Genomic DNA, 27608 nt, shown 5'->3' with positions numbered 1-27608 from the left:
ATCGGGTAAACCCCGAACAAGAGCTAAACGAACGATCACTCACTGCTCTCGTAGTGACGTCGTTTACCTGAGGCCAGCCCCCAAGTGACCCACTCCACAAGCAGGGCACTGGGGGCTGACCCGGGTGAGCCCCTGGAATTACGTCAAAAGCTATTCGAACGCACCGGGGATGACCCGGGGAAGCTAAACGAACGCACCCTAAGCCTGTGTCTGGCTGGTATTAACTCCGTGATAAGCATTTTTTGTGCTGGTGGCTCTACACTCGTAGAATGTGCATGACTGGCTTAATACATGTGTCTAGCTGGTAACCTGTTTCTGTGACTGCTGTTTTGACCGGTAACTTGTGTCTGGCAAGCTGGTAACCTGTGTCTGGCTGGCTTATGTTTCTGGCAGGTAACCAATGCCCGGCTACCGTATAGTAAGCTGTGTCTGACTGGTAGTCTGTGTCTGTGATAAGCATTTTTCTTTGTGCTAGTGGCTCTACAACGGGTGCGTTCGTTTAGCTTCCCTGGGTCGACCCCGGTGTGTGGCGGGTTTTTTTCCCAGGACGAACGTGGGTAATTATCTGCACACGTTCGTCCTGGAAAAAGAAAACGCCACACACCGGGGTCGACCCGGGGAAGCTAATCGAACGCACCCACTGGTAGACTGTGCCTTGATTGTATTCTGTTTTTGACTGGTAGCCTGTTTCTGACTGGCTTAATACATTTGTCTAGCTTGTAACCTGTGTCTGTTTTGACCGGTAGCTTGTGTCTGGCAAGCTGGTAACCTGTGTCTGGCTATGGACTGTGTCTGACTGGTGACCATGTGTCTATAGCTGGTAGTCTGAATCTGGCATAGTAATGTGCCATACATCCTGGGTACCAGACAAAATCGCCCAATGGTTGACTTTAGTCCCTCCCTCGAACTGACCTGGAATGTCTCCTTCGCATTATTCCACCAAGACGATAGAGCACGTCCGAAACAACAATAGTAAATTGATCATGAAATGGAAATGGAAATCCGTAAGAAGCAAAGCCAAGGATTGCCACATATAACATGACTCACTGCTTGCAAGTATTGATATAATCACGTGCGTCAATCCCTTCGTTTAATTAAAGACGGTCTGAAGTATATTTTTACATTTCAAATCATATCTGTTATAAGATCTTATAAAGAGAGGGGGTACGGGCATATACAATATGTCACAACTGTATGGAAAAGTGAGTCTCGTGTGGTCTGCAGAGCATGATATTAAAATGTATACTCTGACGGGAAGATTGTCTCACCAGGATGTAGCGATATCGAGCCGGGGTTGAAATGATCACAGCCACGGCGTCATGGTTGGCTTCATGACCAGCGCAACGTTGCCGCCACAAATCGCGTCATCCCCGCCCACTCGAAGTCCAAAGAGCAAGACGAACTTAATAACTAAACTCCGGCCGGACTCGCTCCCGTCACTCAGCTCCTGCTTTGGTTTGCTTCCGTGGTTTGGTTGAGGGGAAACTTCAAGTGGTAACCACGGTGTGGCGGTTGCTGCAGAGAGATACAGAACGCACAAAGCACGATGAATTGAATAACCACAAGCGAGGTGAAATGTGACTTGAGCCTGTTTAGCATTACACCACTGCCTGTGCCAAATTCAATGGAACTGCTTTTAGCATACAATTTTGGTTACCGGGTTCCTGCTTAGCAGAATAAGCAGGACACCAGTCACAGCACATGGTAGATGTGATATGATATTTTGTTTTGGCTGGTAACCTCATTCTGATAAGTATAATTTTGTTGTGCTTATAGGTTCTGCATGGCTGTGCTTCTGGTTCAGGTAGATGTCGTCTGTAAAATCCATCACTGAATATTACACCAACTGTGTCATTAAACACCGGGGCAAACCCCTTACTCTTGATGATGAGGTGTAGTTGGTTTTACGGGCCTTGCACCACACACGGGACCCACAGCTTAACGTACCATCCGAAGGACGAATAATTGGGTTCAGTTAGTGTTAGTGCTAAAGGTCGCAAGTGTCAATACCGGAGCTCGATCTACACTCTGCTATTCAGAAAAAAAAACAGAGCTTGAGTCCAGTTTTAGCCTGAACATCTGACCTCACACTTCGAGGTTCGTGAATAACGCCAGAAACCGGCATCGTAAACCGGCGTGTAAGTTAACCTTTGACCTCAGTCATTTCACATAGAGAAACGCAGTCAAATTCTATTGCGGACGTGACAGCAGTGTACTGTTTGGGCATAATGGATGCACTTTTTATCCAATAATTATCTAAGTATCCAATGGAATCACTGGATCTGCCGGCAGCGACCTAGTGGCCCAGTCTAGAGTCCAGTACGCTTTACCATTCGGCCACGAAACGCAATTTTGCAAGGAAAATATGCCTTTTATAATCATTGCCTTATTTTGTTGGCCAAATGTGTTTCAATAATGGTTATGGGTTAGATGTTCGATTGCCAAAACCGTACGGGTTTAAGTTTCACTGTCTAGAGAAGTGAGAATGAGTTTTGTTCTTCGTTGTCAATATTATAACACTTGACACTTTTTTTCCTACACAAAAAAAGACAGTGTATCTTAGTAACGCGTGTCATTAATCCCGCCAAATTATTCCATCCTTAGGTTACGGTGTGATTGTTCCTTAACAGAAAAAACAGACGCTGGGTGTTTCAATTCATTACCTTTTGTGATGCATGAAACCATCAGAGCTTGTCAAGAGCTGGGCCCAATTTCATAGAGCTCCTAAGCACGAAAATCTGCTAAGCATGAAATTTCTTCGTTGACAAAAACAGGATTACCAACCGAATTTCCTTTTTGCTTCATTGACTAGTTACTGGTAAACAGCTGTAATATGCTTATCTTGAAAATCACGTAGAAATTTGTTAGGGAAATCCTGTTTTGTATCAAGGCAAACATTTCATGCTCAGCACATTTTGGCGCTTAGCAGCTCTATGAAATTGGACCCAGGTTGTCAGTTTGCTCAATAGTATATACTCTTTCCCCTATGCCGTCATAATATAACTCTTCGGTTAGAAAGGATATACTTCAAAAGTGATTGCTTAAAAAGGGAAAAAAAATCCAACTTGTCATGGCTTGGACAGGTATTTGATTAACCATGAGTTGATTGTAAAACCATCCTACAAGTTTAGCATAAGCTTCTGCAGTATAAAAGGTGATGATTATAATGTCCTTGTGTTGTATGCTTGTAGCAACGCATGGCAGGTCGGGCATTATCACTTGTCAGTGTTTAATTTAAATTAACATTGCATTTATTCTTAGCAAAATGAGCTTATTAAAATTACATCATAATGTCAATGTGTGGGCATTTCGTTTAATAAGCAATAGAGCATTGTATACCCGTACAAGCACATTATGTGCTCTCGGTTTTTATGCAATTTTCACATTGGTCCGTTTTGTGTAGTATTTTTTTCCTATACACACATTGCTTTAACCGTAGTTACACAGCTTCGGTAACCCACGGGGAAACACTGCATTTTAAAGTCAAACTGAAATCTCATCAGCTGATGTAGAAAAAAAGAAAGAAAGGAAGGAGAAACAGCACTTAACCCCCCCCCCCCCCAAAACCCAATAATACCATCGTCTAACGTTTGGATATTCAAAGTCTGTAACGACTGTCATCTCAAAAGCTCATTTTTTAGTTTTCTTCCTGTAAATATTACCGTTTCTATAAATAATTATTATTGGTTTATTTAAAACATCCAAACTTGGCAGCCAGAGGCTGAATTGCGTTTAAAATTACAGAGCATAAGAAAATATATATACTATTTTTAAAATTACAGAAAAACATTAGGATATAAAAATATTTATTTAAGTACAAATACAAAACATTGTACAAATACAAAACAATGACAACAATCAGACACACTCTCTAAATTTATTGTTAAACTATTTGCTCGGGTAGGGTCGGCGTGTAGTGGTGTCTTTCGTTGCCTTCCACCTCTGGGACCCAGATCCGAATTTCCTCAGGGGCACTTTGTGGATTCGGTTTTCAGTCCCTTCGTGGCTGCGTGTTTTTTTTTTCTGGAATAATTATCTCGCGTTCCCTCCCACATCTACAACTGAAACTGCCTTGTTTTCTCTTTCATTAAATTCTTGGCTATACAGTGATTAAATTTGCTTGAAGGAGAGTCCTTGGCATCACAACCAGAATAAATGAAATGAGATGACTTTGTTCCATGACCACATTTAATGCAACAAATATCAATAATAATTTCATTGCGGTGACACTGATATGATCATTTCAATGCACTCATGAACATTTGGTGACAGATTGAAGCCTTAAAAGCAATTAAAAATAATAATATAGAATTTTCAAAATGGCTGCCCTTGATTGTTATACCATTTTTCTCAAAGGACAAATCTGTGATTGACTACAGCCAAATATGTTTTTCATTACATACCTGACTATGTGCCACGCTTAATTGTGTATCACCAAAAGCACATTTCTACCACCTCTGCATAGCCTTTAATCGAGGCGTAGGCTACGCGCCGCTCGCGCTGGTCTTTTTTTCGTGTGTGATATCTGGGGTCGTGCTTGGGGGTGCCGCGTGCGCCTTGACTAAAGGCTACCACCTACCGTAACTGAATGCCGCACTTCAAGTGAATTTCAACCTTATACAAATAACTGCTTTCCTATGAAAACACAACATTATGTGCATTTTATAGCAAAACGATAGAGGCTTTGTGGCATACGAGACCTTTTTTGTGGCATTTCATAATTAATAATGTGTTATTGATGTTTATAAGGCCATGTCCATATACGGCTATACGGCTGGCTGCCGCCACATCATGCGTTGAAAGTATAGGACATCTATTTATACCAGACTGTAACATGTTTTGTTTCAGCCGCTATTGAGGCAAAGAGTAGAATCTGTGCAACCTATCAAGTTACTGATGTTCACCGTCGACTTATAAGTATTTTAAATATACCATTCAAATTTAAATAAATGTAGCACGCTCCTTTTTCTTAAATCGGAATGTCTAGTGAGGAAAAATTGTATTATTAACATCAACACGCAGGCACTTAAAGCATGCTTAAAGCAGTAGACGCTATTTTTTGGTAATTACTCAAAATAATTGTTAGCATAAAAACTTACTCGGTAACAAGCAATGGAGAGCTGTTGATTGTATAAAACATTGTGTAATTGGCTCCCTCTAACGTAGGCCCCAATGTAGTTTTGAGAAAGGAGTAATTCTCACTAAAATATTTGAATTGAATTCGAGACCTCATCAGAGGTCTCGAATTCAAACATCTGAAAGGGTATTTTTCGTCCATTATTCTCTCGCAACTTCGACGACCAAGTTTGAGTTTAAATTTGCACGAGTTTGTTATTTGTATGCATATGTTGAGATACACTAAGTGAGAAGACAGATCTTTGACAACCACCAAATTGGTATACTAAGAAAACATAGAACTGTAGAGCAACCAAATAGGGATTGTATTTGTTTATTTAAGTGTCTGAACAAATATGATAAATGATGTTAACAGACTTTCCAATTTACACGTAATTGTGTCGGCGCCAAACCGTTTCCACAACGAACAAAAATGCATTTCAATTCCCTGCCCAATGAACTAATCTTCTGTATCCGTAAATCCCTCGTCCCTAATCCTCAAATCCCAGTGTACCAATCACTCCCTGCATCATCCAACCAATTGGATTTATTAAAACGTAATGACTAACTTATGGTCAGTTTTTGTCCTTTCGACACGGCAGTATTTCCTATATGCACTTCTCGTCATGTCAGCACTGCACTAGTTTCGTGATCCAGGAAGATTTGTCGTCGCGGTCTTGGTTTTTCTCTAAGTGATATGTCACCGTGTAGTTGAGGGTTTAGGTTTTGGGTCAAGTCACACCGTTGAAGAGCGGTCAGTGGTGAGGTTGAAGTGTTCGTCATATTATGCATATTGCCTTGGTCTGAGTGGCATGGCTTTATGCAAGAGTTGAGGGTTACATAGATTGGTTTCAGGTGAGTACATGACAGGACTTTAGACCTATTCACACGACAACACTTTGACTGTGGTTTCTTGCTTAATTTTAGCATGGTTGTAAAATTGTGCAATGTTTGACAATATTTTACAAGGAAACTTGAACAGTAAAACATTGTTCGTCCTTTCACACGAGGTAACATTAATACAACCATGCTGCAATTTAGCAAGGGACCCTTGCTAAATTAATCTCGTGTGAAAGTTGGCTCATGAGGTGCATTTGCTACATTCTGCACTAGGTAAGCCGTTATTTTGTACTACTCGTTGCAGCTGATAGCCCACAGCAGAAAATTCGAAATGTCAATGCTAAGACTTAAGTCAACAAAATGATTCCATGGGATTTTAAAGGGAGAGTACAATATTTTATTTATTATTAAAAAAATACTGATGACCATTGGGAGCTGTTGGTATTATAAAGAAATGTTATTTAACAAATTGTACTTCCATTAATTTTAATTTGAAGAGGGTTTCAGGCATGGATCCTTTCTCGGGCATCTGAAAGCACACAATCCTGTTCAGCAAAGATGCGTTATTTTATACATATGTCGGGATTCCCAAGTGTTAGGATACTGGTTTTCGGCAATTGGTAAAATAATATATCCTGCCTTTAATCGAGCATATAAATCAAACACAAGGTAGCTTTCTTTAAAAAGAAACCCGATGTTTTCATTCATATAATGTAAATGAATAATGTATATTATACATTATTTTTTAAAACTTCTAACCACTCTGTGTTGTGCATTGTTTTTAAATTGCCAAAAAGGTATGGGACAGAGGTTTGTAGGTCACAAATAATATCACTTGTTTTCTTTCAAGTCTGAATCAAAGGAATTATATTAAAGGCAGTGGACACTATTGGTAACTACTCAAAATTATTATTAGCATAAAACTTATATTGGTGACGAGTAATGGGGAGAGGTTGATGGTATAAAACATTGTGAGAAACGGCTCCCTCTGAAGTGCCATCGTTTTCGAGAAAGAAGTAATTTTCAACGAATTTGAATTCGAAACCTCAGATTTAAAAATTGAGGTCTCGAAATCAACCATCTAAACGCACACAACTTCGTGTGACTTGGTTGTTTTCTTCTTTCATTATTATCTCGCAACTTTGATGGCCGATTGAGCTCAAATTTTCACAGGTTTGTTATTTTATGCATATGTTGAGATACACCAACTGTGGAGGCTAGTCTTTGACAATTACCAATAGTGTCCACTGCCTTTAAAGCCTGCTAGAGGATGTGTTTAAAGACAGTGGACACTATTGATAATTGTAAAAGACAAAGTCTTCACAGTTGGTGTATCTCAACATATGCATAAAATAACAAACCTGTGAAAATTTGAGCTCGATTGGTCGTCGGAGTTGCGAGATAACTATGAGAGTAAAAAAAACATTGTCACACGAAGTTGTGTGCTTTTAGATGCTTGATTTCGAGACCCCAAATTCTAAACTTGAGGTCTCGAAATTAAATTCGTGGAAAATTACTTCTTTCTCGAAAACTATGTCACTTCAGAGGGAGCCGTTTTTCACAATGTTTTATACCATCAACCTCTCCCCATTACTCGTTAACAAGTAAGATTTTATGCTATTAATTATTTTGACTAATTACCAATAGTGTCTACTACCTTTAATTCTTCTACACACAATGATACAAGTCAGGTGCTGAAATGTCACCTGACTGTTGCTGTACTCAAAGGCAACTTGCATCATTATTTTAATCCGGGCCGCGAGTTGTCCCTCATACGAAATTAAACCTCAAGGGAAGGTACAAAAAAAACCTATGTCTAAACGAAATGCTTTGATTTCTCATGTAGGTTAACCTAGTTCTTATGGCACTGTTTGATGCCTGCACCGTCTTGAGCATTTCAATTTTCAATTATTTGACGTCTGGCATGTAATACATTATGCAGCACCTATGTCTGGTTGCTTGTCTACGATTAACGGGAAAACTTTATCCACTATCCACCCCTTAAAGGCAGTGGACGCTATTGGTAATTACTCAAAATAATTATTAGCATAAAACCTCATTTGGTAACGAGTAATGGAGAGCTGTTGATGGTATAAAACATTGTGAGATACGGCTCCCTCTGAAGTGACGTCGTAGTTTTCCAGAAAGAATTAGTTTTCCACGAATTTGGTTTCGAGACCTCAGATTTCGAACAATTGAGCTCAAATTTTCACAGGTTTGTTATTTTATGCATATGTTGAGATACACCAAGTGAGAAGACTGGTCTTTAATAATTACCAATATTGTCCAGTGTCTTTTACAGTGGTCCGCTGCTCATAATGTAGCTGTTTCTGAAGTTCAGTCAAAATTATGTTCCAATGGTCCTGCGGTTAGGTCGGATCTTTCAAAAGATGTGCGTAAAATACTGCCAACACAGTTTCTTCATGTGGTCTCAAATTCAAATCCCAACAAGGGCTAAGAGACGACCTAAAGGTATGGATCAGTAAAAAAAAAAAAAAAAAAAAAAAAGACTCACAAGTGAAATTACAGGCTAAGTGGTCCCGCTGGCAGACACTTCAAAACGAAATAAGGGTAGATCCTCTTATGATATCGGAGATTCAAACTAATTAAAGAAATTGCGGGTTAAGTATCACCTCTAACCGATAAATGCAAAATAGTGCATCCACGTCATAAGTTTTAACAATGACTGTAATGTTATTTGAGGTTAACTTGACCCATTTCTGAGTCAAGTTGACCGTGAAGGTGTTTTTTGACTCGGATTGTGTGTCAGTTTGATACAGTTTTTGGTCGTTTTGAAGCATAATAATCAGGATTAGCTTGAAGCAGGAATGGTTAAGTCCTCTGCGACGGCCTCGCATCCATGATCGATTTTACAAAGCACTAAGAATCATCTTAAGATGAGTTGTCAACATCACCAACGTGATTTGTATTGTGACATCACAATTTGCCTAGCAATTAAGACTGGTTTGCACTTAAGATCGGTCGTAACTCTTTGTGAAATCGAGCAACGGGTCATTTCTGTCCCGGAATGTTTATGAGTGTAAAGAAGCTGTATCTGCATGAAGAACAGGGCCCGCTTCATGGCCCGTGGACCACAAAAGTGAACTTTGAACCTTTTAATTCTTTGAGCAGGAAAGCGTTGAACTGTTCCCTTGTATATGTACTTTTCCCTTCTGGTATATCTTTCACACAAAAATCAGTGGGCGAAAATGAGCCAATCTCGTATCGCAAAGCTTAACGTACCATTGGGAGATTGTGATTCACTTCGCAACCTTGTTTCTGTATTATCTTTTTAGCCAAAGTAGATTGAAATGGTGCAGTTGTTATTTTGCTGCTGTTGACAAAAGCAAATCGGTCACCGATATGGGACCTCCTGTAAACCGTCCTGATTGTTGACACAAGTCCGTTTTGACCACGAGATGAATTCATGTTTTAATCCCTATCCGCTAAATGAAATAATGTTACCAGTTCGCATTGTGTTGTCGAAATAGGTTGGGGAGTTTGCAACGAGGATGGATATATGTATTAATCCTAAACCAATAAATAAGTCAATGTTACCAGTTACCCATTTGCGCAACGTGGTGTCGAAACAGGTTAAGGAGTTTGCAAAGAGATGGATTGGTGTGTTAGTCCCATACCGCTTAATATCCTTTATACGATAGTATTGATTCGCTAAACGTGGCATTCATGTTACCAGTTACTAGTTACACATTCACGTATCAATGTATTGTCGCGAAGTAGGCTAATGAGTTTGCAACGAGTATATTATGTGTTATTCCTATTTCAGACAAAATGTGTCCCTTCTTTACGATAGTGTGTGTGCATCTTAACCACGCATACTACCAATTACATTCCTTTTAACCTTAAAGGCAGTGGACACTATTGGTAATTACTCAAAATAATTATCAGCATAAAACCTCACTTGGCAAAGAGTAATGGGTACAGGTTGATAAAGTATAAAACATTGTGAGAAACGGCTTCCTTTGAAGTGAAGTAGTTTTCGAGAAAGAAGTAATTTTCCACAAATTTGATTTCGAGACCTCAAGTTAAGAACTTGAGGAAGAACTTGAGGTCTCGAAGACAAGCATCTGAAAGCACACAACTTCGTGTGACAAGGGTGTTTTTTTCCTGTTCGTATATAGTTATCTCGCAATTCCGACGACCAATCGAGCTAAAATTTTCACAGGTTTGTTATTTTATGCATTATGTTGTTGAGATACACAAAGTGAGAAGACTGGTCTTTGACAATTACCAATAGTGTCCAGTGTCTTTAAATCATGTCATGTTTAAATGATTGTTCATAATGCATGGAACATCATAACATATTGCTTGGGCACTACATTGGGCCTCTGTACACAAATTCATACTCATATTGTCATAATTACAGTTTGTATATTAGTGCTCAGTCGAGAAACGCTAGATGCAAATTTGTAGGTTATCGGGTCATGAAAATGTAGCCACTATTGTATGTGTGTGTGTTCAATATCCTATTGTCCAGAGTCCATGTCTGGCCTACATACCGACAAGTGTTCGTATCATGTATTATAATGTGCAAATCTACAGCTGGAAATTGAAACCCTTCCTTTGGGTGTGGGATTTTGGATTCTACCGGCTTGGATTGTCTGATCGGTGACACAGCCTCAGGCATCCGGCTCTTCCTGGACGCAGAGTGTACATTATACTCCAAATTATGAGCTCAGTTTCATTGTATATTGACCCAGTTCAAGTCATCATAATCTTGGCTGCGCGATCTTTGGAGTCAGTGCTCTTTAGACCTTTATCATGGTGCAGCCATCTTGAATTTTCCACATTGACATCAGTGTTACCAAACCGAGACTGGAAGAGCAAAATGGTCTGGTTCCTCTTTCGCAAAATGATTATAAGCATTCATTTATGTTATTCGATACAAGGAACGTGACCAAGATTGAGACGGCATGATAAAGGTACATTGTGTTATACGGTGCATTGGGCATTTTGGCGACGCGGCGTTTACTCACGTACCATCTTTTCAAAGTGGCCACAGATGAAGTTGGTGCAAGGGGTTAATTTTAGGCTAGACTGGTCCCTTGTCGTTATCCGTTGTGTGTTGGTTGATGTAAACACGTTTGACTTAACTGTGAATCTCGAGAAGGCCATTTGAAATGGTGCTAGGTCAAAGGTGATTATGAACGCGGGCTCAACGGAAGCTCGCTTCTGGCGTAATTTACGAGCTTCGAAGTGTGACGTCATATTATGTTCAGGCCAGTTTCGGGCCTGAGCATAATACAATAGACCTTTGTCATGCTGCATCCATCTTGGTCATGTTCCTCGTATCGAATAATAATAATTAATACTTTTAATCATTTTGAAAAACAGGAACCAGACTATTTTGTTCTTCCAGCCTCGGTTTAGTATTATGGATAAAAATGAGAGAAATTCAAGATGGCTGAACCACGATGAAGGTCTATGGAGACGTCTGGATGCTTTCGTGGCAGTCACGTTACTCTGATCGTGTACACACCTGTGGATTTTACTTGATAGATGAAAATAAATGTTTTACATTCTCATCAATAGCATTTAAAGGGAAGGTTTCCACCATGACTTTCCCTATACCATGATTAGTCTTTATTCAAAATCAATTAGAGAAAACGTTTATGTAGAAGGCCATATCGATCAAATATAACGTGTTAACACACGCCAACCCCATTTCCCCTTGCTGTTTGAAAACTGATTAATATATTATTGAAAAAGCTTGACAGATTTGTCTTTCTCATGTCTAGCACGAGACAAAGGACAACCGTTCGCTGATATAAAGATGTGTCCCCTTGTGCATGCGAGCTTAATGGACGATGTTTGCTGAATAATATAACTTTGAAAAAAAAAACGGACAACAAAAGTTCGATCAAGTCTTGGTAAACTAGACTTGAAACTAAAGAAATGTCCTTTTAGAAAGGGGTTGCAAGGTGGTTCCTTCTATAGTTAAGGGAAACTAGAATGGTTTGTATCGTTCACCATTGAAAATGTTGCCATTATAAAAGCAGAGCCAAAACCAACCAATAAACATAAAGGCCCTCTGGAGTCGCTTGAAATAATCGTTCAAATTCATGTATTCAGAAGTGATCTTTGTGAACCAAAGCTGTATACGGTACAGTTAACAAAATGAATAAATACTGAACCATCTAGGGAAAAGATTTAACATCTTATCTTGTATATATTATAGCAAGTCTATCTTTGACGAGTAAAACAAAACACGCGATAGAAAGAGAGATTCTGCAACTTTATATGCAACCGTATCGAGCCACATAAAAGGTAGAATTTGTTCGTTATCATTGTAAGTTATCTGATTGTAAGATGATTTAGCCGCTACACGTACAGTGTATGTTCTATGAATAAAGGAATACTGGTGGAGTATGTTTTGACAAGGCCATGCACTGTATAGAGTGAGTTCGGAAGTTTGAAGAAGTAGTTCGAGTTTTGGGGAACAAAATGGAGATAACAGTCCGACTATTAGTAATAGCAAGACTTGAAATCTTCGACACAATTGGCGTATTGTTCTTACATCGCGTCGACCAGGCACGCTTTGATGAACAAGGGTTCTGTCAAAAAGTCGTTTATGCAATATTAACATGACTACGGTTTATATGTGTAACAGATACTGTTGGTAATTACTCAATATACTTTGTTACGAGGAATGGGGAGCTGTTGATAGTATAAAACATTGTGAGAAACGGCTGTGCGGCACCTAAATGTAGCCCGAGCCCTAAATGTAGCATGTAGGTGCCGCACAAACGGCTGTCTGAAGTAACATAGTTTTTGAGAAAGAAGTATAATTTTCCTCGAATTTGAATTCAAGACCTCAGAATAAGATTTCGGGGTCTCGAAATCAAGCATCTGAAAGCACACAACTTCGTGTGTCAAGGGTGTTTTTTTTCCCCATTATTATCTCGCAACTTTGATGACCGATTGACTTCAATATTTCACAGTTTTGTTATTTTGTGCATATGTTGAGATACACAGCAAGTGAGAAGACTGGGCTTTGGTAGTTACAATAGTGGCCAGTGTCTTTAAACAATGATATGATGTTCCATTCCTGTTCTGAATTCAGAACGCGTCTGATGAGAAACAATCAAGCTTTTTTGTCAACTTTAATTTTCTCAAAATGAAATTTTAATTCTTTGCCTTCACGACACTCTGCTGAAACACTCATATTTGTCCTTCGGCCGCGCAAAGACAGAAAAAAACAATCAATACAACATCCAAAAATTGTGTTCACGTCCTCATTTTATTGTCTAATTTGCCCCTGCATGTATTAAGCACACTGGACACTATTGGTGTTTGCCAAAGACTAGTCTTCACAGTTGGTGTATCTCGACATATGCGTTAAATAACAAACCCGTGAAAATTTTAGCTCAATCGGTCGTTGAAGTTGCGAGATGTTAAAGAGAGAAAAAAATACCATGGTCGCACCATGGTCACACGAAGTTGTGTGCATTCAGATGCTTGATTTCGAGACCTCAAATTCTAAATCTGGAGTCTCGAAATCAAATTCGTGGCAAGTTTCTTCGTTCTCGAAAACTACGTCACTTCAGAGGGAGCTGTTTCTCACAATGTTTTATGCTATCAACCTCTCCCCATTAGTCGTAATCAAGTAAGGTTTTATGACAATCATTGTTTTGAGCAATTTCCAATAGTATCCACTGCCTTTAACTACAGTGTAGGCCTATAGGTTTATACATTGCTTTAACTAGTTTACTCTGCTTCGGTCAGTTTAGTTTGTATATTTCAGCAGCAAAAGTGTGCGATATCACTCATGTGACCAGAGAAATAGCATGACTATAATTCGAAACAAAATTACCCCAACATTTCAGCTTAAATTACAAACCAGCGCAACACTAAAGAAACGTGACGGGGATACAGGCACTATGCACCCACGGGATCATCTTGTGTTGATGTCCACTTGCAAGTGTAATTTTACGCATTCCTGAGTAGGACATCCAATAGTTGCAAGCCTGTTTTTCTTGTACATATTTTCGCACCTCCACCGTATTAAGCTGTTTTTAAAGTGTTCTTGATTGGGTAAGCGACACCAATTATAACTCCTTGGACCACGCAGCCCGAAGAAACAATAACTGCGCGAGGTGCTCTTGTGGAATGTTACGGTAATAAACCAATAAACGAACACAACACCGGCAGTAGAGTAACAAGGCCCGATCCAGGCCATGCATAAATGCATTTCTGAGGTACGCCGAGAGATGCAACAAGATGAAAAGGGCCTGTGTTGAAGGTAGTGAAAACTACTAAACATAATTGTTAGCATGAAAACTTTCTAGGTATAAAGCAATTGAGAGCTGTTGATAGTTTAAAATATTGTGAAAAACGGCCCCCCTGAAGTAACGTAGTTTTCGAGAAAGAAGTATTTTTCCACGAATTTGATTTCGAGACCTCAAAATTAGATTTTGAGGTCCCGAAATCAAGCATCTGAAAGCACACAACTTTGTGTGACAATGGTGTTTTTGCTTTCATTAATATCTTGCAAATTCGACGACCAGGTGATTTCAAATTTTCACATTTTATTTTCTTTATGCATATGTTGATATACACTAAGTGAGGAGGCTGGTGGGCAATTACCAATAGTGTCGAGTGTCTTTAAAGGCAGTGGACACTATTGGTAATTGTAAAAGACTAGCCTTCACAGTTGGTGTATCTCAACATACGCATGAAATAACAAACCTGTGAAAGCTTGAGCTCAATCGGTCATCGAAGTTGCGAGATAATAATGAAAGAAAAAAACACCATGGTCACACGAAGTTGTGTGCGTTTAGATGGTTAATTTCGAGACCTCAAGTTCTAAATCTGAGGTCTCAAAATCAAATTCGTGGAAAATTACTTCTTGCTCGAAGACTATGGCATTTCAGAGGGAGCCGTTTCTCACAATGTTTTAAAGTACAAACCTCTCCCCATTACTCGTATCCAAGAGAGGTTTTATGATAATAATTATTTTGAGAAATCACCAATAGTGTCCACTGCCTTGAAAGGCAAAGAATACCATTGTATTTTTGGAACCCTCCGGTTGTTTTAATCTCATATAAATGTAGAGATTATACAATAAAATTGACCTGAGAAAAGCTCGTTTCAAAAGGTGGTAGCGCGTTTAAGATATTGCCTGAAAATCTGGTTATGTCCATGCAAGATGATAATCCGTAATGGGAGATTTTTGGGACGCTTGGTGGCAGCAGACTTACCAAGTAAAATCCATTGTTCCCGGTCATGTGCGCACGCTCAGAACTACGTAAACAATGGAAATTTACCTGGTAAGCCTGCTGCCACCCAGTGTCCAAAAGTCTGCCATTGGAATACACAATCTGAGAAACGTTTCACGCAGAAATGTTTCTCAGATTGAAAGGTTTTTGAGTTCCCATCTCTTAAACCACCTTCATTTGAAGCATTTGAACCACATTCATATGAAGGGATTTGTTTCTCAAACTGTTGCGTTATATATAACTCCGTGCTTCGTATACCAATATATATTTTTTTCCCGGTCATTAATTTTTGTAGTAAATACCAAAGGTACATGTAGGCCTATACCCAATATAAATGTCTACTCGAAGTAGCGCTTCTACATGGCATGCAGCGAACTGTGTTGAAAATGATGTGGTTGTAACATTTATGTAATCAAGCAATTGACAAAATCAGTTAATGCAGTTTTATGGAAGTTTCGTGACCGAGCGGTTAAGATCACCGAGTTCAAACTCTGGTGTTTTTGATCAGCAGAGTGTGGGTTCGAATCACCAGCGCGACACTTGTGTCCTTAAGCAAGATCCTTAACCATTGCTTCGTCCTTCGGATGGGACGTAAAGCCGTTGATCCAAAGTGTTGTGTAACGCATGAAAAAAAGACAGCGCACTTTTCGAGAAGAGAAGGGGTTCGCCTCGGTGTTCCTGGCTGTGGCTGCTGTATGCGCCGTAGCACCCTGTAAACCCTTATCAGGTGCTAAATAATTGGGTCTCAGAATTCATCACTGCAATAACCTATCTTTCTGAAAGTTTGTATATACTCAGCGCCTTGGTAGATGTCCTGCGCTATTTAAGACTTCGACATTATAGTTATTATTAAAAGTAGAGAAATGTTATTATGATAAGGGTAGAATTCCTACAGAGTCCCAATACTAGTGCCAGGTTTCTGACTTCAGGTAAGATGGAGATGATGCGTATATCCTGCAGTTGGGAATAAACATCGGACTGATATTAACGTGTTGTCAGAATCAATATCCCACAAAAGAGATTTACACATGGTTGTACCCGCAACTTAACTATTTTATTTATAGTTTCTTCCTATATTTATCCACGCCATGCAAAGCTTCAAGCAATACTTCCCTGGTCACATTTAACGAATAGATTCTAGAAAGTGGTTAGAAACATGCTGTTAATTTCTTGGTCATTTGGACACAGATTCCGGGTCGAAATGGGTCAGATCCTAAGAACGGAGTCCGGATCTAGGTCAATTCTGATTCGGAACTTTTTAGCGTGTAGACGATCTTCCATCATTTAGAAATCACATGATTCGAGCTGGCCTCTCACGAGGACACACTTAACATTAAAAAGGCTGCTAAGCTCACAAACATTGCTTAGCATGACAAATCTTGCTAAACAAGTTACCAGTCAAAATGTGATGTGCTTTAAAAGTGACTGACTTAGCAGGCATATTTGCGGAGCACAATTTTCTACTAAGAATAGCTTTATGATATTAAAGCCAAAGGAGCTCGATGGTCGAGCGATTCAGGCGTGGTCTGGCAAGCTTAATCGTGAGTTTTAATAAGCGCCTTTTACGCGCCCGATGTTTTTCCCCCGCAGGTCTCGGAAACCACCCGGTTAGCAGCTCTTTCATCGCTCATCTTTGTTGGTCAAAACCTTAAAAATCGGTCACCTAAATGTGGTTTTAGACTACGATCAAATAGTCCAGAAAGAAAACTGTCTGACAAATCCACTATATCTGCCTTTCGTGTCAAGTGCAGCGTAATTAATTTTGCCTGCCGGAGATTTGCAGTTCCACACGGCGCGAGGGTGGTTCTGACCATAGGGATATTAAGATTGGGAGAAAGTTAAACATTGTGTTCGACAACCAGGAAGTTATATTAGAGTGTGTGGCTAAAAAGGGTTGCTAAGTGAGATGACGTGACTGTCGGAGTTGTGATATTGAGCAAGGGTGCGCATACTGCGTCGGCTTAAAACTTCGTAACCACGGTGTAATGTTAGATAGCACATGGTTGTCTATAAACCATACATATTTGTTTAATATATAAAAAGACTGACCGTGTACACTCCAGGGCTTTTCCTGGCAGGCAAGATACTATACTTGTCACGTGGGAGATTATACTTCTGTTGTCGTAATGTCCACATAAATTCAAAAGTTATAGAAAATAACAGATGTAAAGGTTGTGTGATGGAGGGATAGGCCTACTCCCTTTCTTCTCACCAAATGATGTTAAAAATCGGACAGTGCAATCTCCATAGAATATAAGATTTGTTTTTCTTCTATTGTTGTGTGTACACATCGTGACTGCTTGAAAAACAGGCTGTGTGACTATTGTAAACATGTGATGGCACAGGTTACATTGTATATAATGGGGATGTATAATTTGTCATTTTGAAGGAAGCATTTTTGCTAGAAGGCTCGTTTCGGGTCGCTTAGTATATGCAATCAACATACGGTGGCCCAAATTCTGCTGTGGAGGTCTCACATTATAACGAACGTGTCTCACCCCTCCTTCCCCTCACACAGCGTATAATGTTGGGTGAAATGATCCGTTATCTCCGTATAGGGATCGAGGCAGCATAAATATGGCAGGGTTTAGTCTTACCCAATGATTTTGTTTGGCCCATCTGCGATTTACCATCTCACAACTCCGCGTTCATGTAATGCATTGGCCAGCACATCTTTGAATGCATGGATGGACTTACGCCGTGTAATCAATAATAACTGCCGGGGTTGTACCGGGCGTCTTGTCCGGCTTTGACGCTTGGTTCACGCCTGAGCTGAATGCTTGAGTCTCCGGCAATGTACCTCATGTTTATAAAGCATCCCATACCCCCCCCCCCCACCACCGCCCAAGCAATCTCGTCCTCCCATCGCCTGAGAGGATGCTTGTGCCTTCTGACATCCCAGATAAAATAGAATGTATTAAGTCTTTGTACTTAAATTCAATTCAATTCAATTCAAAAATGGTTTATTAAAACATGTCTCGCAGTCTCAAACTGAAGTGCACATGTCAACATCATGTTAAAAAAATACATCAAATAGTGATAAATAAATAAAAATATTATACAAGAAATTATTATTATATACATAGTCAAAAATACATTGGTATACAACACATAATTAAAGGCAGTGGACATTATTGGTAATTGTCAAAGACTAGCCTTCACAGTTGGTATATCTTAACATATGCATATTGTTAGTTTATGTTTGTGCTGAGATGATACACAAAGTGAGAAGACTGATCTTGAAAATTACCATTAGTGTCCACTGTCTTTAATTACAATAGCTAAGAGTCAGTAACGGTTCTTAGATTTTGTTCTTTAAATTAGGATTATTTTCCCGTTTTTTTCGGTGACATCTCACAAAGTCCACCACCTTTTCATTTTTTTTTTATTATTATATTTTAGTTTAATACATCTTCGTTTCCACAGAATAAGAACAATTGATCCATTCCAATTGTAAGGTATACTTCCCTTTAAAGTCGGTGTCCAACATTAAACAAAAATCAAAACAAAAGCAACAAAATAGGTGTGCGTGACGGTGGCGGTTTCCAGACCTGTTCTATACCAAACCACCAGAGCCATGCTCAACGTAAAATTGAAGTAGATCTTCATAGAAATTTATATAGGTTATCATTAGCTCTGCAACACAGAACTCCAGGACAAATTGTACGACACGTTTCACAAAACTAATGCGTTACACGAGTCAACATCAAACACTATTCAAAACAAACATAATACTTATATACTTAATACTAATAATAACAAACTTAACGAACAACCGAAGATTTTCTAGACAGTTGTCATACATCAGCTTTCTAGTTGAAAAGGTAAATTTTATAAGTGTTTTTGTGTGAAGAGATATCCGATGTAGAAAACCACTTTATTTACGCAGAAGAACAAAGCTCAAGTACAGTCAGTAAGTAATTTGTTTTTATAGTACAAATTATACAAACTGAACACTGAGGGCGCACGCAGTCTCCTTTTGCACTGTTATAGTTGGATGAAGTCAAGCTTAATCCACCATTTACCATGCGCCAGGGGCGTAATGAAGAGAGCAGGCAAAGTACAACCTCGTTCACCACTCGAACGCAATTACGGAACTAGTTCAAATCACGGTTTAATAACCAACCGGATAGGTGCACTATGAGCTGAACTTGAACACTCGGTATATGGACGTTGTCGACCCCGCATGGATTTTGTTTGATGAATTGATATTAGTGGCCTTATTAATATTCCGACAGCTTTCCCATAAATCCAGTCGCTTATCGTCAAGTCCACATGCTAGTTAAAGAGCATAGCAACTTCTTTTACAGAAGACGTTTTTGTCTACATAAACAATAGACAACATCTTAACTCTTTTCTTAGGCCTATTACACGCAACTCCTAATATTTGTGATTATTTGGCACAAGTGTTCCAAAATCAGACAGACCATGTGTACCAAAAAAACACAAAGTTTTTAAAATGCATTGGATAAAAACAATACAGTTTTTCATCCGGTAAAAAAAAGTGATAAATAAATCAACAAATCAAAAAAATTAAACAAAATATTGATATGACAGTTATAAGAACTGAACAAAAGTGATAGACCTAATTTTTGGGGGACTTGTATGAAAATTGCCAGTAGTTGCTTCGAATTGACAAACAGGAGTGACGACAACGTAAAACTAACAATAAAGTGATATGTTTACAATCTATTTTTAAACTCATTGCGTTTAAAAACTAGCTGAACTTTGAAATATGAAAACAAGAAAGTATTTTTTTTGCGTGTACTTACAGTTTCTAATGAAAAATACGAAGAAAATTGAAGAACGAAACCCATCATATTTTGCTCAAGTGCCAAATAACCTCGAGTCCTTAAAAAAAATCTTTAGAAATATGGGTATTCCCAAAAGTGTTTGATATTGGTGAAGATACCAAACAATGATTTGACGAATACTGTAGCGGAAACATCTCTGCGTGTTGTACTCCAATGAATTTCCCGTCGGAATTACTGGACAAAATACTAAAGGCGGACCGAGACGTTCTCCATTTGGAAATCACAAAATAATAGCGCACATAAATTTGTCTGTGATGAAGTTTCCTAAAATGTGTGAGGAGAAAAACAATTTAATGGATTGAGGTTCTAACCTCTTGAGTCTGATCAAAATGAACGGTCAAGTTGAGTGCCTTGAAAGAGTCGGACTTTATTAAAGTTGTTTGTAAGCCTTCTGTTAACAAGTTGCTACCTTTCTAAATTGTAACTTTGTGTGACCTTTTGGGCAAAGCTCGACTTTATAGGGTATATATTATTACACTCTAAAAACTCCCGGGTCAAAGTTGGCCCGGATTCTGTGTGCCGTGTGGCCTGACACTTTCCGGGTGATTTTAAGTTTGATTTCCTCTCTGACCCATTTGTTGGTTATTCGGACATATTCCGAGTAATAGTGGACACACAATGGGTCAGGTACCACGGGATGCGAATCCGGGTCAATCCTGACCTATAATTTTTATAGAGTGTATGGAAAATTTTAAGATCATGTTCACAGATTCAAATATAACTCACATGATAAAAGGATAATCATGAATGATTTGTTTATTTTGAATGCATTTAATTTTGTTTTGATCGCGAGTCAGATGACTCTAATTTGTGCTTGACTCCGATTACCAATAATTGTTTGCGGATAGAGAGATTTGACAAGATTAGCGCTATTGGCTGCGTGCTCTCATACCGTAACGCATTATGCTACAATGCGTAGAATTAAGGTGTACATTCTCGTGGGGTGTTTTTAATAAAACACGAGAAAGGTCATACAGAACTGTCGGTGTAATTCAATGTCACCTCTGTTTTGGGGGCTGCAACCCCCCCCCCCCCCCACCCCACCCCACAAAAACTCTATTGTTGTGAAACACTCAATTCCGTGCTCAGGGGGAAAATACACAAACTCAAAAATACTCGTCCAAATGCCACACCGACGTTTATGTATGTGTTATTTATAAAATGTTAACGGCCTGTTGAGAATCTACACTTTACAGATTACCTGAAGTACATGGTTGGTTGCGAAGAGTCTAAAAGCTTTTAGGAATAAAAATGAAACACCGACGAAATTACCGGCTGACTATAACTGATGTTTTGAAAGTGAAGTCAAGATTCAAAGCTTTTTTTTGATATGACTCGCCAACCGTCGATCGGTTTCGGAGATAGAGCTAATAAGCAACGAGGCCTACGTGTACCTTTGATACTTTTGGTAATAATGCAGACGTGGGAGTAAAATGCACAATCTAGATATGCCTGCTGGCAATTCGAAAGGGAAAACCTCAACGTTTGTGCACGAAAAAAATAAACAACTGGCTTAAACTGCGTCCGTAACAAGACTTTGCGGACATGAGATTACTGTATGGCCTTTGCCTGGAATTTGAAAAACCTTCTTTATGATTGATGAGAGAAACTAAAGGGTGCTCGGACAGAGAAACTTGGATTTCTACTTAAAATTCGGAAAGATTTAATTCATGAAGTTTCCCTATAAAGTGTGACACAATGAATAGAAAAGTTTCAACTGAAACCAAAAGAGGTTGAAGAAAATAACATTTAAAATTATTAATTGATTGAATGTCGGCGGTATTCATGGGCAATATATTTTGCTGGCCTTCTTGAGTAAACTTATCCAAACATTTCCGGAAGTAATTTGAAGGGCTTTATATTACACATCATTAGCCTTAAAAGTACGCCCTTGTGAAAGCAAATTCAGTTTAAATATTAAAATCGCAAATAGTTCTTAGTAAAACCGTTCTCTACAAAATTAATTATAAATTACCATTGATTCCCATCGAATCTGGACGAGCGTAATTAATAATGACTTCCGCTCACGGAGTACATTATTTCGGTCATGATTGAATTGTGTTTTTTCATTGCCGCGTTTCTGTTTTCGAGAATATAGATTGAGAAGTGGTATAACGCACAGATGATTTACATAACATAAATAGTACGAAAAATCACCTCGCCTGAAATCCGGGCCGGACCAACCCGTGCGTGATTGTAGCCACTGAAGCGAATTGGCGCGAATGAATTAGAGACGTTTGGCTTCATCTTGCACATGCGTGGTCTTGAAATATCCGTTGACCAATTAGCGACTGACAAGGGGGGAAGGAGCGATTATTACTGTCTGAGTACCGTAAAGGTATCGCTCCAGGGGTGGATTTCACAAAGGTAGTCCTAACTTAGGACTTATCCTAGGCAATGCTAAGAGATAGGACCAGTCCTAAGTTAGGATGGGTTACTGTTCCTAACTTAGGACCAGTTAGGATGGGTTACTGTTCCTAACTCCCTTTAGGACTACCTTTGTGAAATCCACCCCAGGGTTCTTTCTCTGAAGGTACGACGTTGCCCATTTGCCACTTTAGTTCAAGATTCAAGTTACTGATGTTCCTGTACATTTTGTACTAATAGGCCAGTTTGTTGATTGATTCTTTTAACTGACCCCGCAATATCTAAATACAACCTCTACCCCCGCCCAACGGCCTCGCTCGTAATGCTCGTAATTTGGATCAGGTTGAGTCAGTGGTTTCTTTCCCTGCCTTTCACATTCTGTGGACCGGTTCGAATCCACCCTCAGACCGGAGCCCCTGACTGTAGATTTAATTCTTAAAGACACTGAACACTATATGTAATTGTCAAAGACAAGTCTTCTCACTTGCTGTATCTCGGCATATGCATGTAATAACAAACCTGCGAACGTTTGAGCTCAATCGGTCGTTGAAGTTATAAAATAATAATGAAAGAAAAAAACACCCTTGTCACACAAAGTTGTGTGCTTTCAGATGCTTGATTTCGAGACGTAAAAATCTAAATCTGAGGTCTTGAAATCAAATTTGTGGAAAATTATACTTCTTTCTCGAAAACTCCATTACTTCAGAGGGAGCCGTTTCTCACAATGTTTTATGATACCAATCTCTTCCCATTACTCGTTACCAAAAAGGTTTTATGCGACCTATTATTTTTGAGTAATTACCAATAGTGCCCTATTCATTATATTATTGGCTCTAATTGTACTGTTAGTGTGTAACAAAGAAATAAAAGGTGTGTTTCCTCATCAAATAGATAGGAAAGAGATCCTTTAAATTATAGGGATTATGGTAAAAATACTTCATAATAAAATTATAAAGGATGTGACATCATATCAAATTTATGTAATGATTTATGTCATAGTTGTTTTTAGTTGTTTTTACTGTTAGTTTTTACTGATTTTGGCGGGAGCGATAGTTTGACGTTGTTGGATATTTTTGTGGTGGGCTGTAGACCTGTGTGAATGTTCATTCTTTAGATAATTAATTAATCTGATTGTACTGAGACCTTAATACCAACTGATTTTACTGAACCTGATAATAGTACCAACTGTTTTTTAGGTAACAGATAAATTACTCATTATAGAGTAACTGGGAACCCCTTGAAGACTTGTCAGTCAGTTTCCTCCATCCTTTTCGATCCTCGGACTTTCTCAGGGAGTCATTCAAGCGTCAGGCCCGTCCACTCATGATGTTGTCCTCCCACCTTTTCCTGCCCTCCTTTCTTACTCATAACATTACCACACGACAATATAACCACCTCATTACTTACATTCAACGTCATCATGACGTATTGATTCTTTGAAGAAAGCCTCAGTGTTTGGCATCTCGCTGACATTCGACGTTGGACAGCTCACTTGCCCCACTTCCCGATGTCTCCCCATAGATCAAAATGTCGTCAAAGAGAAATTGAAAAACGTATTCCACAGCCATTAACGGTATGTGATCTATGGGACTCGTTCTGTATCGCTTTCAGTCTCAGACAAGGTTGCTGTAAACAGCCGCTATTAAATTACTGTGAGAGATTTTTTTTAAGTTTGACCCATTTGTGAGAGGTTTAAATGTACACTGTAACTGCAAGGAAGAGAGCAGTCGCACTTGAAGACTTACAAACAAAAACGAACCGCATGAGCTTTCATTTAGTAACAACTACTTCGTCAAATGCAAGTTGTTGTCAAGTCAATAGGCAAGTCAATAGGCCTATAGCTAGTCTTTAGTCAAGACACTGGACACCTTTGGTAATTGTCTTCTCGTTTGGTGTATTTCAACATGTGCATAAAATAACAAACCTGTTAAAAATTTGAACTCAATTGTGCGCCGAGGTTGGGATAGAATAATGGAAAAAACACCCTTCTTGCACAGAATTCAATTCAGAAGTGTTAGTGAGAAATTACTTCGTTCTAAAAATTTACATTACCTTAGAGGGAGCCGTTTCTCACAGTGTGTTATACTATCAACAGCTCCCCATTGCTTGTTACCAAGCAAGTTATTATACTAACAATTTGTTTATATTTTATAATTACCAATAGCGTCAAGTACCGTTTAAGTGCTACCACATCTTCCTTGGTTTAGCTATTAGACCAACACGGCTGCTTGTAATATTTTAATTGCAAAACACATAGGCCTACAAACACTTTATCTCAACACTTACAATCATTGTAACGATTTAACTCCAGGCCGACTCGTTTGCGTCAGTTTGACCCGATATGGTTTATTTTAAAGGCAGTGGACACTATTGGTAATTACTCAAAATAGTTATCATCATAAAACCTTACTTGATTACGAGTAATGGGGAGAGGTTGATGGTATAGAACATTGTGAGAAACAGCTCCCTCTGAAGTGACGTAGTTTTCGAGAAAGAAGTAATTTTCAACGAATTTGATTTCGAGACCCCAAGTTTAGAATTTGAGGTCTCGAAATCAAGCATCAGAAAGCACACAACTTCGTGACACAAGGGTTTTTTCTTCTTTCATTATTATCTCGCAAATTCGACGACCGATTGAGCTCAAATTTTCACAGGTTTGTTATTTTATGCATATGTTGAGATACACCAACTGTGAAGACTAGTCTTTGACATATACCAATAGTGTCCACTGTCTTTAATAAGGATTCGAAGTTATTATGTTATTCCATGTAGGGTCTCAAACGTACTGTATCTCCCTTCCCATAATTGGATAATGATTCCCGGCCCCGGTGTGTAAATGTAGATTGATAAATGATGACAAGACTACTGCACATTAGACCCTCATGTAAATAATACCGCGAAAAACTGCGTCACGTCAAAAATCGGTTTGATTTTGATTAGTGCTGCGTACATATCTTACGAGCACCATTAAGTGATCATTCAAATGTGATTGGATTCTCTTCTTGAAACTGGTTGCATGTAAATTATCTAATGTGTGACATGACCCCCGCCCTGGTCTGCCATTTTGGGACAACAAATCGTTTAAAGGCTGTGGACACTATTGGTAGTTGTCAAAGACCAGCCTTCACAGTTGGTGTATCTCAACATATGCATAAAATAACAAACCTGTGAAAATTTGAGCTCAATCGGTCATCGAAGTTGCGAGATAATAATGAAAGAAAAATAACCCTTGTCACACGAAGGTGTGTGCGTTTAGATGGTTGATTTCGAGACCTAAAGTTCTAAATTTGAGGTCTCGAAATCAAATTCGTGGAAAAATACTTCTTTCTCGAAAACTTTGGCACTTCAGAGGGAGCCGTCTCTCACAATGTTTTATATCATCAACCTCTCCCCATTACTCGTCACAAAGAAAGGTTTTATGCCAATAGTTATTTTGAGTAACTACCATTAGTGTCCACTGCCTTTAACTTCATGCACGTCATCCAAATCGCACATTGCACAATAATGCACTGGGAATCGGACTCCCAAAATGGCGCGAAACAACGATTATCAAGTCATAATGCGTCAGCATGAATTGGGTTAATATGACATTTGTGCCTTGATCTTGTCAAAAGTTAATTGTTAGAAAGATTTTGTTGTATCGACATAGGCCTCTTCTATAAATTGTAATGGGGTGCACCCCAAGGGTCGCATCCGTCACTTGTTCTCTTTCAATAGCCGCTTTTTCAACTCTCGTACAATTTGGTACCGCTTCACTTTTAGCTTCTCGCACACTTTTGACATCGTTTTCAAAGAGATCAATTAGTAAAATAGAAAAATAGAAAGAAAAACGGAAACTCCAGCTTGTGTTTGTGTTTGTCATAAAGATTCTCTCTAATATCCAAAGATCATTGTGTCTTTACGTGACAGCATAATGACGGGGATTTCGTTGCAGATAGCCATAAATATCGCCCACCAAGAGTGATTTGGTTTCCATGGATACATCCAAATTACTCTCAGAATGGAAATTGCTTTTGAAAACAAAGTACACGCATAGATCAACGTCCTCCTGAATGAAATTATCCAAACTGCAGTTTTACGACTGTTTGCTTTTAAGCCGTTTTTTGCACAATTCATGTGGACCTTATTTGTCTGGCGGTTTTGTATTGTACTAATTAGAAGTGGTCGTATAAAGACAGAATGATGATCAATGTTCCCAAAAGAGATTAATATACTGCGTCAAAAGAGACAAAGATTCAGCATTATGTTTTTCATTTAACAAACCTAGCCTGTAGAATCATCTGGATGTCTCGCTGTTGAAAACATATGATGCAATTTACCTGGAAACATTGTGTTTAAGGCATTGTGCACGTTTCGTAATTACTCAAATTTTTTATTTTAGCATAAAACCTTAATTGGTAACGAGCAACGGAGACGGAGAGAAACGACTCCCTCTGAAATAACGTACAGTTTTTGAGAAGCCAAAATTCGCCGCTAACTCATGAAATACGCTTGCCGTAAGCACCGAATTCCCTGCTTCCGTAAGCGCCGATTCTGTGCTTACGGTAAGCAGAGCCATGAAACTGGACCCTGGTCTTTGACAATTACCAATATTGTGTCCAGTGACTTTAATCTTTTGCGGGAAATATATGGGCACCATTACAGAAGCATACAATACAAATGGATAGGTGATTGTCAACAGCAGTCTGTCACGTTTATTGTCGGTTTGATCAATGTGCACTTTCCCGAGTAATCTTACAGAAAGCTTCAACTCATACTTAGGGAATAATGTTCAAAAAGTTTTTTTTTTTCTTCTTTTATTATAGAACAGTGTCCGCTATCTATAGGCCTAGCGAAAATCATCCTTTGATAAATGTTTACACACAAAATGGTCTATTTTAAGTGCTTTGTATAACAAAACTTGCATAAAGGATTTGACAATGTTTATGTAAAGATTATCTGAGCGCTAAACATACAGGAAGAAACGCAAATGCTGCACTCATGTGCATTTTTAGCTATTATTAGTTACTTCATATTAATGTGAGTGACATTTTGACCTTTTTTGCAAGCGTTGTATCTTGTAGATTCCCTCTCGGTGTCTTTGTCTCTTATCTTAAAGGTGTGGGGGGGGGATACCTTCCCCGCGGGATTTAATATCTCTTATTATTTTATCACCTCTGACGTGTTTTGATCTTCAAAGATTTTGTTTCTGTATCGACCATTTTCGGCAACTATAGTAACATACAGACGCGGT

Source organism: Asterias rubens, chromosome 4, assembly GCF_902459465.1.
Source record: "Asterias rubens chromosome 4, eAstRub1.3, whole genome shotgun sequence".
NCBI classification, from domain to species: domain Eukaryota; kingdom Metazoa; phylum Echinodermata; class Asteroidea; order Forcipulatida; family Asteriidae; genus Asterias; species Asterias rubens.
The sequence above is the reverse complement of the archived record's forward strand: the minus strand, read 5'-3'. Positions refer to the sequence as shown.